Here is a 14,044-nt window from a genome sequence, read left to right as displayed (position 1 = left end):
ATACAGAGGCGATTAGGATTTTTCGCTTGCAAGCAAGGGAATGTATATACTAAATGCCACACTGTATGTTTCTAACATATTATTATAAAAATGTGTGAATATCAGTTTTAGAATAGTTTCTCTGGTGGATGCAATGATGTTTCTGAAACTGCTATGTACAACTTACCCTGTGTATAACATTTCATACATACTATTGTTTTACTTTTCAGCAAATATGAAAAAAATGTGTTTTATTTCATGGGAGTAAAATATACTGCATACAAATTGCTCTGGATTCTTTTTGCCCTCCTCTGTCTTCTGACCGGGGCTTCTCATTTACTGCCTTCTAAATTAACCAGCCCTCTGCCTGTCCAATTAAACATACAAGGCAGCAGTACTCATTTAAATTTGGTAAAAATAAATTATAGCCATTCATCAGAAACTTTAAAAAAAAAAAAAAAAAAGACACTCCCAGAAAATAAAAAATAAAAAAGGCTGCAAAGTCTGGTCTTGTCTCTCAGATTTTTTTTTGGCTTAAACCCAGAGGATTCCATTATTGCAAGCAAATAATATAAGAGAGAAAGGAGAAAGACAGAAAATAAGCCACCTTGGAATGGCTCTCATTTACTCCTTTAGGGGGAAAAACTGGCACCTCCAGTAAATTGTTCTGGAGAAGCATGTGTGTATGTATACATGCATAGTTTATATACATTCTTCTCTAGAGAAAAACATCTATAATAAGTTTACAAGGATACACCTCCAGTTCAAAATATTTAGGCCTCCACGTTTATCTTTCAGGCTTAAGTAGAGAGATCCTTCACGTTATATTGCATTACTATTTCCAAATCCTTTTGAAGCATTAAAAGAAACAAAGACCGTTTCCAATAATCACAGCCTTTCAGTTTCTCAAAGAGCCCAGGGGTTGAGAGGTTAGAGTGGAGTTTCCTGAGTCTTGTCGACCAATATGTAGTTGAGGCAAAGGTCACGCTCCCTGTGTTTTGTTTTAAATAATATTGACCCATTAATTCTAAACCTGCTTGTTCCTGAAATTATACAGGATTATAGTTTGCAAACGGCGGGACAATGAAGCAAATCAAGATGAATTACAGCCCTGGCCCTCCCTCCCATCTTCTGACATCTAAACGGTCGGCCTGAGTGTTTAAAGGAAATCTAAGCATTCGCTCCTCCTTTGTTGGTGGTTTTTGCTTCTATATATAGAATATGAATATATATGATTATATATATGAATATATATGATTTCATTACAAATAGCAAATACAATTTAGTCCCAAAGAATTCATCACCGGGGGTCTAGAAGGGTCGATGGAGAAGAAAAAAGTGCTTAAGTCTTTTGTTACTTTTGTCACTTTTTGTCCCACCCCTCTACCCCCCAATCAGTAGCAGAGGACAAACACCACCCTGGAATGGAGAGCTAAAAGTAGCCGCCGGTATTCTGGAGCCGAGAAAACCTGTGTTTTTGCGCTTAGGCAGCTTTTTTCTGACTGAAACTTTACCTATAAGCTTTGGAGTTCAGACACTGAGTCTTTGTTCCGCATGGAACTACCGCTGCCACTTAAAGAGATCGCAGATAATGTCCCGGATTCAAGATCAGTGCTCAACGCACACTTTAACTTTTTCTTTCTTTCTTTTCTAAGCTGTGTCTCGGACTTGCAGCCGGGATCACGCGGCAGTGGGAGGCAGATAAAAGCCCTTTGGACGAGGGTCACCTCCGTCCTTGTGGTTCACTTGAGAGCAGTGGAGAGGAAAACGGTCCCCACCGGCGGACTTTGGCTTCTGGAGCCAAGGGGCCCATCCGTGCGGGCCTCCGGGTCTCCGCCTGGTGTGGGGGGGAGGGGCAGCAGAGGGAACAGGCGGGGGACTGGGAGAAGGGATCTGGGGATGGGGACTGGAAGCACTAACGAGACCTGCTGGGAGGATTTGCGTCTTCTGCAGGCCCGGGAATCACAGTGGAAGCTCTGGGTAGAGGTAGAGGTTCTCAGCCTGGTTTAGTTGCTGAACTAGAACTCTACGCGAGGAAGTCAATGGATCTGCAGGAAACAAAAATGGAAGTCGAGGTTTGGGAAGAGTTGTCACTTCCCCGCCTCGAGTGGTGAGGACTGGGGGCGGAGACTCGGGAGAGATGAGAGGCCCTTTCTCCCATCTCAGCTCCTCTCCTCGGACTCCCAGAGGGAAGATTTACCCTCTCCCCCTCCTCCCCCATTCTTATACCCATCCCTGTTCGCTCGCCCGCCCGATGGCGGGCTCTTTTCCGCACCTTCTTTTTCTTCCAAGCGAGCAAAACCTAGTTCCCCAGCCGGTGGAGTCTGTCCCCTCGCCCCTCCCGCTCGCACGCCTACCCCCACCCTCCAGCCGTCGCTGCTGCCGCCACCTCGGTTCCACTCAATCGATTTTTGCTGCATGTCAACACATTACCGGTGAGTGTGAGGGTATTTTTCTCTTCTTCTCTAGGTCTCTTAATGATTTCTGAGCTAGTTGTGTATTAAAGTGCTTAAAGGAAACTTTAACGTAATCCATAGCATGATCACCGACCTCCTCTGCTTGGGTTCAAAGATGGCGAGGGTGAGGTCGGGGGCCCCCAGGAGCCGAGGTCTCGCCGGCTTCAGCCCTTCACAGCCTCTCCTCCCAGCGCGCGCAGAGAAAGGCCGGGCCTGGGGGCGGGAACCCCGCAAGGACGACCTCGGTCTGAGGGGCTCTCTCCTCCCCTCCCTCACCTGTCACTCACTTGCACCTTCTCTCCCCTGGGTACCTCTGACCTGCCCTTTTTCTTTTCTTCCCTTTCCTTCTTTCTTTTCTTTTCTTTTCTTTTTTGTTTGTTTTTACTTCTTAAATTTCTAAGCCCCCGAACTCTTCATTTCCCAAATACCGAATTCAGGTTGGTGGAGACCGGGGGAAAGCCGAATACAGCCCGTATTTATCTCGGTTTTCTCCCAGTTCTTAAATCTGAGTTTTAATGTCCACAACCCGGTTAAAATTTTAATTTTAGAAAATGTTGGGAAGCCTGATCGGTGTAGGCGGTTTAATTAGGAGGCGAATCCTTCCCTTCGGCTCCCGGTCCTGCTCTTTCTCCCACCTCACCTTCTTCCTGCGAGGTGCCGAAACTCCCGAGACCTTTCAGGAGTGTAAAAAAAAAAAAAAAAAAATTAACGGGGAAAAAACAAACAGCGTCTTAAAAGTCTCAATATTCCTAGAAAGTCCCATAAAACTAGCCCTGGGAATAGCGAGGAGCTCTTTTAAGGAGAATCTATAAACACTCGGCGCGATCTCGAAGGTGGGCCACCCTCTCCCCCACCCCCATCGCGAATGTGACCAAACAAAGGTCTGTCCTGCAATCCACATCTTAATCCACGGGCGTCCCCGCCGGCACTGCCGGGGCTCCCCAGCCGCCCATAGTTTGCGCGGGCCAAGTCGGGAGCCACTGGCTAGCCGATTTAATTTTTTTTTTTTTTTTTTTTTTTAGAAAGCAAAAAGGCGGAGGGCTGTAATCAGATAAGAGGCCTTTACGAATGTAGAAGCCCTGTTGATTGACTTATAAAACCCCCCAGTAAACTGCAGCTAATCTAAGCACATGGTGAAGCAACAAACGTGGCTGACAGAGGGAGGAGAGGTCTTGAAGTAAACGCGAGAAATTTGTGGCGGCAGACTGTCAAGAGGGATTTTAAAAAATACCCTTCCTCCCAATATGACAATTGCCTTTTAACTCAGTCTGGCAAAAAGTTAATTCAAGATGAGATATTTTAAAACTATGGGTTAAGTAGAAACACGATTGTAAACACAACTGATTTACCTTTTCAGGTCTTAGCAGAGGAAATAGGAGACATTTTATACTAATCTTGGAAGTTTATTTATCGTCCTCGCCACCCCTCCTCCCCCTTCTCCCACCCCAAAAAAGGAGACCCTCTCATTGTTGACTCTCTATCTGAGAAGACAGAAACCAGAATTTATTGTGTTTGGGACGCATAACTCCATTCACTTCTGCGTTGAGTATTTTATGCATTTTATGTAAACGTTTTTTGTTTAAAGAGAAGAGGCTAGCAAGAAATAAAATATCCCATTGAAGAGGTATTTAATTCTACTTAATTCACTTTTTTTTAAATGGGCATTGCTACCTCTGTTATAACAATTCTTCGTTAATAGTTCAGTGACAGCTGTGGAAAGCATGATACTCTTGAGACTTAAGTTACTCAGCCAAGGAATGGCTAAAACAACCACTAAATTTCTTTTTATTTTTTTAACATTTAATGAATATTTAGCAAAGGTAGTTACATTGTGGAAGTAGTGTGGGGGCATTGCATATATATTTTTTCCCTCAGAAGGACTTAGAAATTCAGACTCTGGGTAAGTGGCTGAGCCCTCCCTGAGCTGGGTATGTGTCTGCTGCCTGCGACTTTGATGGATCTTTCCAGACCTGATTCTACTATTTATTCTTCCGGCAAAAATGTTTAAGTTGCTTCCCCCACCCCCAGCCCGTTTCGGTCCTCCTATTCCCTCTTCCCCTCCTTTTTATCCACGGCAAAACTTTTTCTGTTTTATCAACGTAGGAAATGGCCTGCTCCATGCTGGTACTTGACGCAGCAAGACTAAGGATTGGAGTGATTTCCTTAGAGCTCTGAAACGCCCTCTAACCCTTGTTCCAACGTTTCCTCCGTCCAGAAGCAGTAAAGCCTCTCGCCAACAGTTTACAGCATCGCGGGACCCCCTCGCAAGCAGTCCTGGGCAGGAACCTTCCTCCGCAGCGTTCTGGATAGACGAAACCTAGAACCGTCTCTGCTGTCCCTGAGAAGGCGGTGGGGCGTCGTATCGAATGTGACTTGGAACCCAGACTAGTAGCAACCTAGGACTTGGGTGCTTTCCCCAGGTCTGCCTCTATCAACAGCCCCCTCGACTCCACTTCTCTGGGAGGTTGCTGGGTGGGTTTGCTGCACCCAGCTGAGGCCTGATGGCGTCTGTCTCAACCTACCTGGTGGACTGGCAGGGCTTTCTAGGGGGTCACTTCACGCGGTTGCCCGCACCGGAGTGACTGTGAGACTTCTTGACAGATTCACTCCCGCTGTGGGCGGGCGAAGGGGACGAGGGTCGCTGATGTGGACAGAGGTGGAGACCCAGCAGACTTTCCCGGGTGCCAAGGAAGGGTCTTTGCAGCCAGAGCCCAAGCCTACAGGTTACTTTCTTAGAAAGTAAAATAATATCCAACGAAACATAGTAAAATAAAACCCTTCTTTTAAGGGCGGGGACTTCGGGCAATGTTCATTCACAGGACTCTACTGACCTCAGCACCTCCAGTCCCTGAGTGGTATCGGTGAAATCTGCTTTTATCTTATGAGGCGGGGTATCTTGTTTGTTTCTCTGACAGACAGAAAAGAAACCCTGCCGGCGAATGCTCAGCTGCTGCTCCCCCGCGCTCCCGGAGCTAGGCTCCCCAACCCAGAGTCTACTTCTCTAGGGCAGCTGGACCAGCCTGTCAACCGCCAAGTACCAGGGGCTGGAAGCTTGGACAGAGGACCGGGACCTTTTGGACGGATGGATTCCGTGGGGGCCGTGCGGCCTAACTCTTAGCAGGGCATGAGGTTGCAGCCGCACCGCACCACCTGAAAGTGTCCGCAGGGGCGGCTTCTCCTCGGCCTCACTGGCCATGTGATCTGAAGCTCGGGCACAACCACGTCCTATCATCCTAATACTTCCCATTGACCGGAAGAGTTGCTGTTCGGTTCTTTGTTTGTTTGTTTTGTTTTTGTTTTTGTTTTGGCCAGCGACATGAAGGAAGGGCGGCGGCAAGGCATGTTGCCCAGCATTTTCCTGACGGGATTTTCCGAGAGACCCACATGCACCGCGGCGGTGCGGCCGCGCAAGAGTTGGCCACCAGTGCACCTCCCGGGTCGCACGAACGGGTCCCCACACCTGGTGACTGTTACTCCCTCGAGACAACAAAACCGGAATCCCATCCTCAACTACTGCCGCGCCCACAGCCCCAAGCGGCAACGGAGCCCCATCACTGGGGCAGCAAGGGCGGTCCTCGGGATCCCGCTGGGCCCGAGCGCCCGCCCGCTCCGCCCTGCACATGCTGGTCTGGCGCCCACCGGCTGGGTTCTCGCCCACCCTGCACTTGCCCACCCTCGCGCCTGCTCTCTGGCTGTCCCCGCACGCGCGGCTCCGGGCATGGGCGGAGGTGTAGTGCGCGGTTAGGGCCCAGCGAGGGCACGGCCTTCAGGGCTGCGCCTCAAGGATCGCGCTGGGCTAAGGCCGCAGACCTGACCTCCTGTCTGCCCTTTCAGGGCCTGCCAAAAAGGCTCGGGCCCAAGGGGTCGCTGGCCATTTCCCCTTCCCACCCTCTCATGGGCCTCTGCGCTTCCAATCCCGAGTGGGCATATACCTTGACTGGGTCATCACTACCTGCCTCCCTCAACCCTGGGGGTTGAACATTAACCGACCGAAGCTATAGAGTGGGGTAAAACGTTACATATAAAAATGAATCATCTATCCGATCCTCAGAGAGAGGACCTATAGAGAGTTCCGTGCCTAGCGCAGCCCCGGCGGTGTCCCCAGCCCATGCACAGACCCTTCTGGCTGCTACTTCTCAGGGAACATCCGGCCGCAGGCGGCTGAAGACGGATGCGGGGCTGGAGGAACGGGGTGGGGGTGGGGGTTATGGAGCCAACCTTTCTTGCGGAGCCTGAGGTTAACAAGTCCTTCCCACACGAGCGAATTCTCTATCCTCTCACACTTGGAGGCATACAGAAAGGCCTGAAACAGCTTTTTATTTCTTACAGAGGTTAATGGGGAGACACGGTGCTCACAGGGCCGAGGATGGCCGCACCCAGGCTGAGCGGTGGACTCCCGGGATCAACTCCGGGAGACTCTGAAAGGCAGAGATTGGGCGGGTAGGGAGTGGCAGCGGCAGGAACTGAGAATCCAGGCCGAGAGCCACGCGGTGGGAAGCCCAGAGACGCGGCTGCGCAAGGGACGCTTCGCCTGGCCTGGGGGCTGAGATCAAGCGCAAGCTCTGGCCTGCGCCGCAGTGCAAATCCAGGCGCCTGACCCGCCCCCGGTGCCTGGGTGCCCCTTTCCGACTCTAATCTATTTGTTTCCTTAAATATAAGTAAGGTATAGTAACAATGTTGCATCTTCACTGACTTTTGTGCTAGTCTCACGTGCCCAGAGAAGTATACAGAATTTACAAAAAGATAACAGCTGAAGGAAGAATTCAAGATTCCTGTGTCCTTGCCCAGGAAACATAAGCATCTCTTGCTGCTCGGCAAATCCCAGAATAGGAAGGTGTTTCTATTTTTCTACCTCTGTCTCTCTCCCTCTGCTTATCCGTTCCATCCCCCTACCCTATACAAACACAACTCAAAAAAAGAGATAAGGGGGGTGCAAGTAAGAGAAAGATGTGATGCTACATAGAGGTTTCAGGAATTGCCAACCAATGTGCAAATTCTTGTCACTCTTAGAAAGATTTAAATTTAGTTCTTATGCAAAATAGTTGCAATACTCAAAATGCAGTGCCTGGTCCATAATCACTTCTCAGCAAACATTTTTTTTTTTGAACAGCAAATACCCCTTCCCTTAAACTCTGCCTCTGACCTGTTCCTTGATGAAGTAGAGTTCTTACCAAGAAAACTTTTTTTCTTTTAAAGAGAAGTAAGCCTTTATTTCCTCATTTCACAAATAAAGTTAGTTGAGTTGGCTGCTTTTTGTTGACTAGTCAGAGACCAAATCCCATATCCTTGCCCCATACCTCTGCATCTTCCTTTGCTTAAACCTTAACTAGGGCTGCAGTGGCAGCAGGAGCAGCAATAGTGGTGACGGTCAAAGGGGCAGTAGCCACAAATGCAGATGGATCAGCCAAGAAGACCTTGACCTTTTTCAGCAAGTGGGAAGGTATATCAGTCTCCACACACAAAGCTAGAACTCACTTGTACCCATTGATGAGAGAATGGGGGTACTGATGCTTTCTACTTTGGCATGTGAGAAAGTTGCTGAGGTGATGTGCATGTGTGGTGTGAAGTCTGCATCACTCCATTACTCTCATCACATCTTAGCTTTTTCAAAGGCTGCTTGCTTCTCCTTCAGGATGTTTACAGGCCATATGGTGCTCCTGAGGATTTCTGGGAGGGGGTGGAGGGTGGCAGCAGAGATATCCAGGGAACAAGGTTTGTCACTCAGCAGGCATCAAGCATGTGGTGAATACTGTACATGTGCATTAGTTGGACATCACCAATCAGTTAGTTTCAAGAGAAAATGTGGTTAGAGGGTATTCATCACTTCATATAGGGTCACTCCTCTAACTCCAGTGCACACAATGTTCTATGTCATTCCCATAAAGCAATACAGCCCGGAAGTGTCATCTCTTAAGTTTTGCATTACTCTATTTTCCCAAGAAAAAGAGAATTGACTCAAATGTTCTACCAGTTAGGTCCAGAGACACAATGAACACATCAAAGCAAATAAACAGAATAATGAATCATATATCCAGCTGACCTATAGTGACTCAGAGATGCAGGGAAATGTAGGTGGGAAAACAGCATTCACTTTTAGAGGAGCGGGTGTTTGGGGGAAGGGTTATTATAAAGGGTGTTGCAGAGTTCAGTCAATCTGTCTTATCCCCAACCAAATTACCATGTTATCTGACACCCTCAATCTATTTGTGTCCTGGGTAACAGACAGTTTGACCAAGAGGTCACAGACTAGAGGGCTTGGGTGACTGGAAACAAGTTTGACAAGAAAGGAATCTGGGTGGGGTGCCGCCATGAGGGTGGAGAGAGAATGAGGCCACAGTGGCTGGAGCAGCCTGGCAACCCTAAGTCTTCAGGACCCTGAATTTACACAAAATGCTTCATCAGAGAATAGGGGATTAGTAATAGCTAACACAGCCTCAAGAAGGAGAGAGATGTCTCTCTCTACCTCCCTTCCCCTTTCCTTCACCTTCCCTTTATTTTCTCCCAAGTTGACTCTGCTCAGAACTCTGGCTGCTCCCAGATTATCCTTTACTTGTTCCATCTTTAGAATTAAGGTTTCAGATAGTTTTTAGTAGTTACTTTTCCAGATTTGGAAAGTTGTTTTATCTAATCAAGCATCTACCTGTAAAGCATTTGTATTGATAAATATGGAGTGATTATATGAGCAATAAATATGTTAGGGCCAGTAAGTAAAGCATGCAGTATCTGAACTTGTCTTTTCAGAACTCAAGAATGACTGAGCACATTCTTTAATAGAGCCCCACTACATGCTAGGTATCCCTGAAGGATGGTGAGCACACCCCTTTCTCTCCAGGCAACATTTTGCTTGGCATTATGCCCACTAAAGTGGTAAATCTTAGTTTAGTTTACTATTCTCATCTTGGAAGCTCTTCCTCTCCTGAAACTACTACTCAAGGACATACATGCATTGTCAAAATTATGCATTCCAAGAAAAACACAGACACAGTCTTTGGTATAGTTAGTGTGCTAATAAGAGTTCCTCTTTGCATCTTTCCATATTAAGGTATGTCTTTTCCTTGTGCTATATCCTATGCTATTGGCTCAAGAACATTGTGGTGATTTTTCTTATGTTTGGAAAATACTTTGTCATCCTGCTGCTCTTTTAAATTGCGACATGGTTGAAAGCTCTCTCTTCTTCCACAGAAGAGCTGCCCCATTTCCATCCTCCTTTGACCCCTTCTTTCCCATTTTTTCTCCTTTGAACTTTCACCAACATCTCTCTTGGAGGTAAATTTGACATTTCTAAGTATGACAATTCTCTCCCTTTTTACATTATTGTTTTTCTGGGTACTCATTGTTCCCAAACCTGAAAACTACTTTTTGTCCATATTACAAACCTTTGGCAATTAGGGTGTTTTATTATGAGTTGAGATTTTGGGGGTCATTTTCTTTTAAACTTCTTGTGGAAGCCTGGAATAATACCTGGTAGGATAATACTGGTAGTAGATGTTCAACAAATGCTTAATCAACAAACAATATAATTAAAATTTTGTTCACAAAGATAAAAGTTACAAGACATGAAAATTTATTGAATGGGAATAAATTGCATCTCGGATTAACTCTGATTAATTTCTAATACTTTTCTCAACAAGTTGGTGATGTTAAAGAATTCCATAACACACGTTCCATCTTTTTCATCTTCATCATCACCATCAACATCTTCACCAATTCAAAGCATTTTTCATATGATGAGGCATACAACCAGGATTCATAAGCTATTGGACACATTTTAATATTTCTTGATATATACAGTAAATAAAAGTTTTGTTTAAAAATATAAGGAGTATATGTGATAAGGGAGATAGAGAAAAGAGGAGTTTGTGTGGAGAGTATAGAGGACATACAGATGACATAGACATTTCCAGCTTACAATTATCAGAACTTAGAATCATTTTACTAGTTAAAGGATTATGATTTCCAAATCTCACAATTTTAATTTCACTATTCACAATATATAGTAAAATATACCACGTCAAAATATACTATGGGCAAAATTGTTTTAACTTTGACTCTTATAGTTACAGATGAGAGAAACTGGAAAGTTAAAAATGTTGGAGTTAGATAAAAATAAGAACAAAAAGTATTAGCCCCATCAAACTTGGACTAAAGTCATAGACCATTTTGTTGCCTTAAGTTGTCTTTATTTCTGCTAATTGTTGTCCTACTGGCCTCAAATATTTATAAATTAATTTATTGGTAACAAAATATTCCTTAGAACACTCACCCTATCCACTCTCACTTTCCAGGTGCTACCATAAACAATAAACTAAACACACGTCACCAGAAACAATGTGAAAGTGGAATCAACATTTAATGAGACACCTTTAAAGTATTTGGTAATTCTTAATAAGTACCAGAAAAAAATGTTTTACCTTATGTGCTAAATAAATGAACAAATAAGTAAATGAATAAGCAAACAAGTAAATGGTAGGAACTGGAATTACAACTAATTTGATTTTGCAGTTCCTTGCAGACTTTTGAAGACCCTTGTCTCTGTTGGAGAATCACTACTTCCAGCCACACATTTCTTAGAGGGTACTCCAGGGAGGGTTAAATGGTTGGGAATTCAAACAACCAAGTAGGAGGATGACTGGGAACTCATAAAATATGATAGAGTGGAATAAAAATAGCTTTGCTTGGTTGAGCCACTATAAGCATCATTAAAAAAAAATCCATCTACACACTCATAAAGCACTAGGACAATATTATTTTCACAGCACCCAATATATTTTTACCACTATTTTATACATAACCTTTCATAAATATAACAATATAGAATGATGCAGAATATTATTGATCGAACACTTTCTTTGAGCCAGGCACTGTGCATTTCATACATTATCTCAATCAGTTCTCACAATAATCCTATACCCTCATACTATTATTTTCTTATCTGATAGATGAGAAAACAGATTCTCAGAAGTTACTTGCCTGAAGCTGCTTGGTTAATGAGTGGCAGAGTCAGGCCTAGAATAGGACTCAAATCAAGCATAATCTGACAGAGATTTGTTCTCTGAATCACTAAACAACTCTGCTTCTGTGAAAGAATTGCTGATGTCCTGTATCAATTTTTGTCAAGATGATTAGAAAACATCATTCATAAAATAAAAGGAAAAATACATTAAAAGTTCTGTGAAAATAATATCACCTAGTTATGAGGTGAGAAGTGATTGAAAAAAAAAAGATAATTTTGGTGACTAAGCCAATCAAGAGTAAAGTCATTCTACTCTTTCACATGTTTTAAAGTACATTTCTTATACTAAAAGAACAGGCATAACTTGTCAAGTTATGGGACATTTAAGATATGATAGGAAAGATAGCAAACTCTGTTTTACATATATATAAAATCTATGCACACATACATACACATTACTTGGCAAATGATCACGTGATTTTTATTGGGCCTTGTACATCATTACATGCTCCTTCCTTTCTTGCCTCCCTCACCCCCACCCCCCACTTTTTCCTTTTTCAAGGCTAACTCCAGATCTCAGGCTTAACACCTTGACATCAAATTGGGTAAAGGTGCCTCTCCTTTGTGTTCCATATCCCTGCCAGTGCACTTAACACACTTTCTGATCTTAACATTTTTGAAGAACATAGGCAGTAATTTTGTAGAATGTCCCTCAATTTTATGTGTGTGGTATTTTCACATGATTAGATCCAGGTTATGCACAGAAATGTTATGTTCTCCTTAGTGTATCATATTATGAGACACACAATGTTACTTTGTCCAATATTGGTGATATTTTGTTGATTACTTAATTAAGTTTGTGTCTGCCTAGCTTCTCCATTATAATGTTACACTTTTTTTACATTTTGGTTACTAGGTATTTCATGAACAGCTTTATGGAGAGTCTCATATGGTGAGGAAATGAAGCTTCCTGCCTACAGCCACCCGAGTGAGCTGGGAAGCAGACACTCCAAATGGCTACAGCCCTAGCCAACAAGTTGACTGCAACCTCAGGAGAGGCTCTGGGCCAGCACAACCATCTAAGCTCTTCCCAAATTCCTGACCATCAAAACTGTATGAGATAATGTAGCTTAAATGGTGTGACTGTGCAATTATGAAAACCTTATGGCTCATACTCCCTTTATCCAGTGTATGGACAGATGAGTAGAAAAATGGGAACAAAAATTAAATGAAAAATAACGGGGATGGGAGGATGGAATGTTTTGGGTGTTCTTCTTGTATTTTTATTCTGGTTTTTATTTATTTATTTATTTATTGAGTAATGAAAATGTTCAAAAATTGATTTTGGTGATGAATGCACAACTGTATGATGGTACTGTGAACAGTCGATTATACACAGTGGATGATAGTAGGGTATGTGAATATAATTCAATGAAACTGAATTTAAAAAACTGCATGAAATAGATATTTATTGTTTTAAGATGCTAAGTTTTGGTATAATTTGTTATACTGCAATAGATAATATTCTACATGTCCACTTTCTATCTTCCAAAATTTTTTTGTCATTTTCACCTGTTGTGGCCTCTCCCCTTCTTCTTTGAAGGGATTTTTGTTTGCTCATTTTTTTTTCCTTTTTTTTTTTTTTAACTGCCATTTTAATAGTATTTGGGGGGAAATAGAAATCAACAAATTTGTTCAATTCACCACATTTCACCAATAGTTCCAGGAAATGAATCCTAAGCAGAGATTTGGAGAAGGGAAATGATTGGATTTAGTGGTGCTGTATAAGTAAAACATTTGAGAGGGAAGAAATATGAGATAAACACTACTGAGAAAGACACTGTATAGGAAATAACAAGCAATGAAAAAAAGATACCATTATTTGGTATTTAATAAATCTAATTCTGATTTTTTAAAATATAAACTTTCAAAAATATTTGTTTTGTCTGCACTACTCCAACCCCCTACCCCCACTCTCCCTTCTTGGGAAACTGCTCTTCTCCTTACTCAAAATATATATTCTTTTGGAAGCCACCTATATTAGAAGAGCAGGCATGTGATCTGGGCTCGCCCTTTGGTCCTTCCCTGACATTTTTCTAATAGAAACTCAGGGAAGAGAAGTAGTCTTTTTCATTGAAAAGATGAGTACTCAAAAGCCAGGTTCTCTAGTACAGATTGCAGTCTCCAGCAAGACGGTGGACTTAGAGAGAAGCCAGATGAAAGTTGGATGGAGTCTTAGTGATGTATCTGTTCCTTGATCCTTGGGGTCCAGTTAAACCTGTGCCCTTCCTGAGAGTTTGCTACTCAAGTCACTAAATTTCCTGTTTTGCCTAAGAGATTGCAGATTGGGTTTGTCACTTGCAATCCAAAGTGTTCTCACTTTGGTAGACTGAAGTAAGAACCAATGAATGGTCTCCAACCCATGAATGGTCTCCCCTGGGGAGAGCAGAAAGAAGTTCTTTTGGAGGCATGATTTGAAACAGCCTTTTGGGTTCCTCAGAGGCCTAAGTGTAAGTAAAAATATCTCTTTTTCTAGTGGCTCTCTGATGACGCTGCCTGGGATTATTGAGGGAATGACTAGGAGAGTTGTATACATAAACACACACATACCTGCTAATCTTTTTTTGCCAGCACAATATTTATTGAAACTCTGTTA

Source organism: Choloepus didactylus, chromosome 3 (assembly GCF_015220235.1).
Source record: "Choloepus didactylus isolate mChoDid1 chromosome 3, mChoDid1.pri, whole genome shotgun sequence".
Classification (NCBI taxonomy): domain Eukaryota; kingdom Metazoa; phylum Chordata; class Mammalia; order Pilosa; family Megalonychidae; genus Choloepus; species Choloepus didactylus.
Note: the sequence above shows the minus strand (reverse complement) of the source record.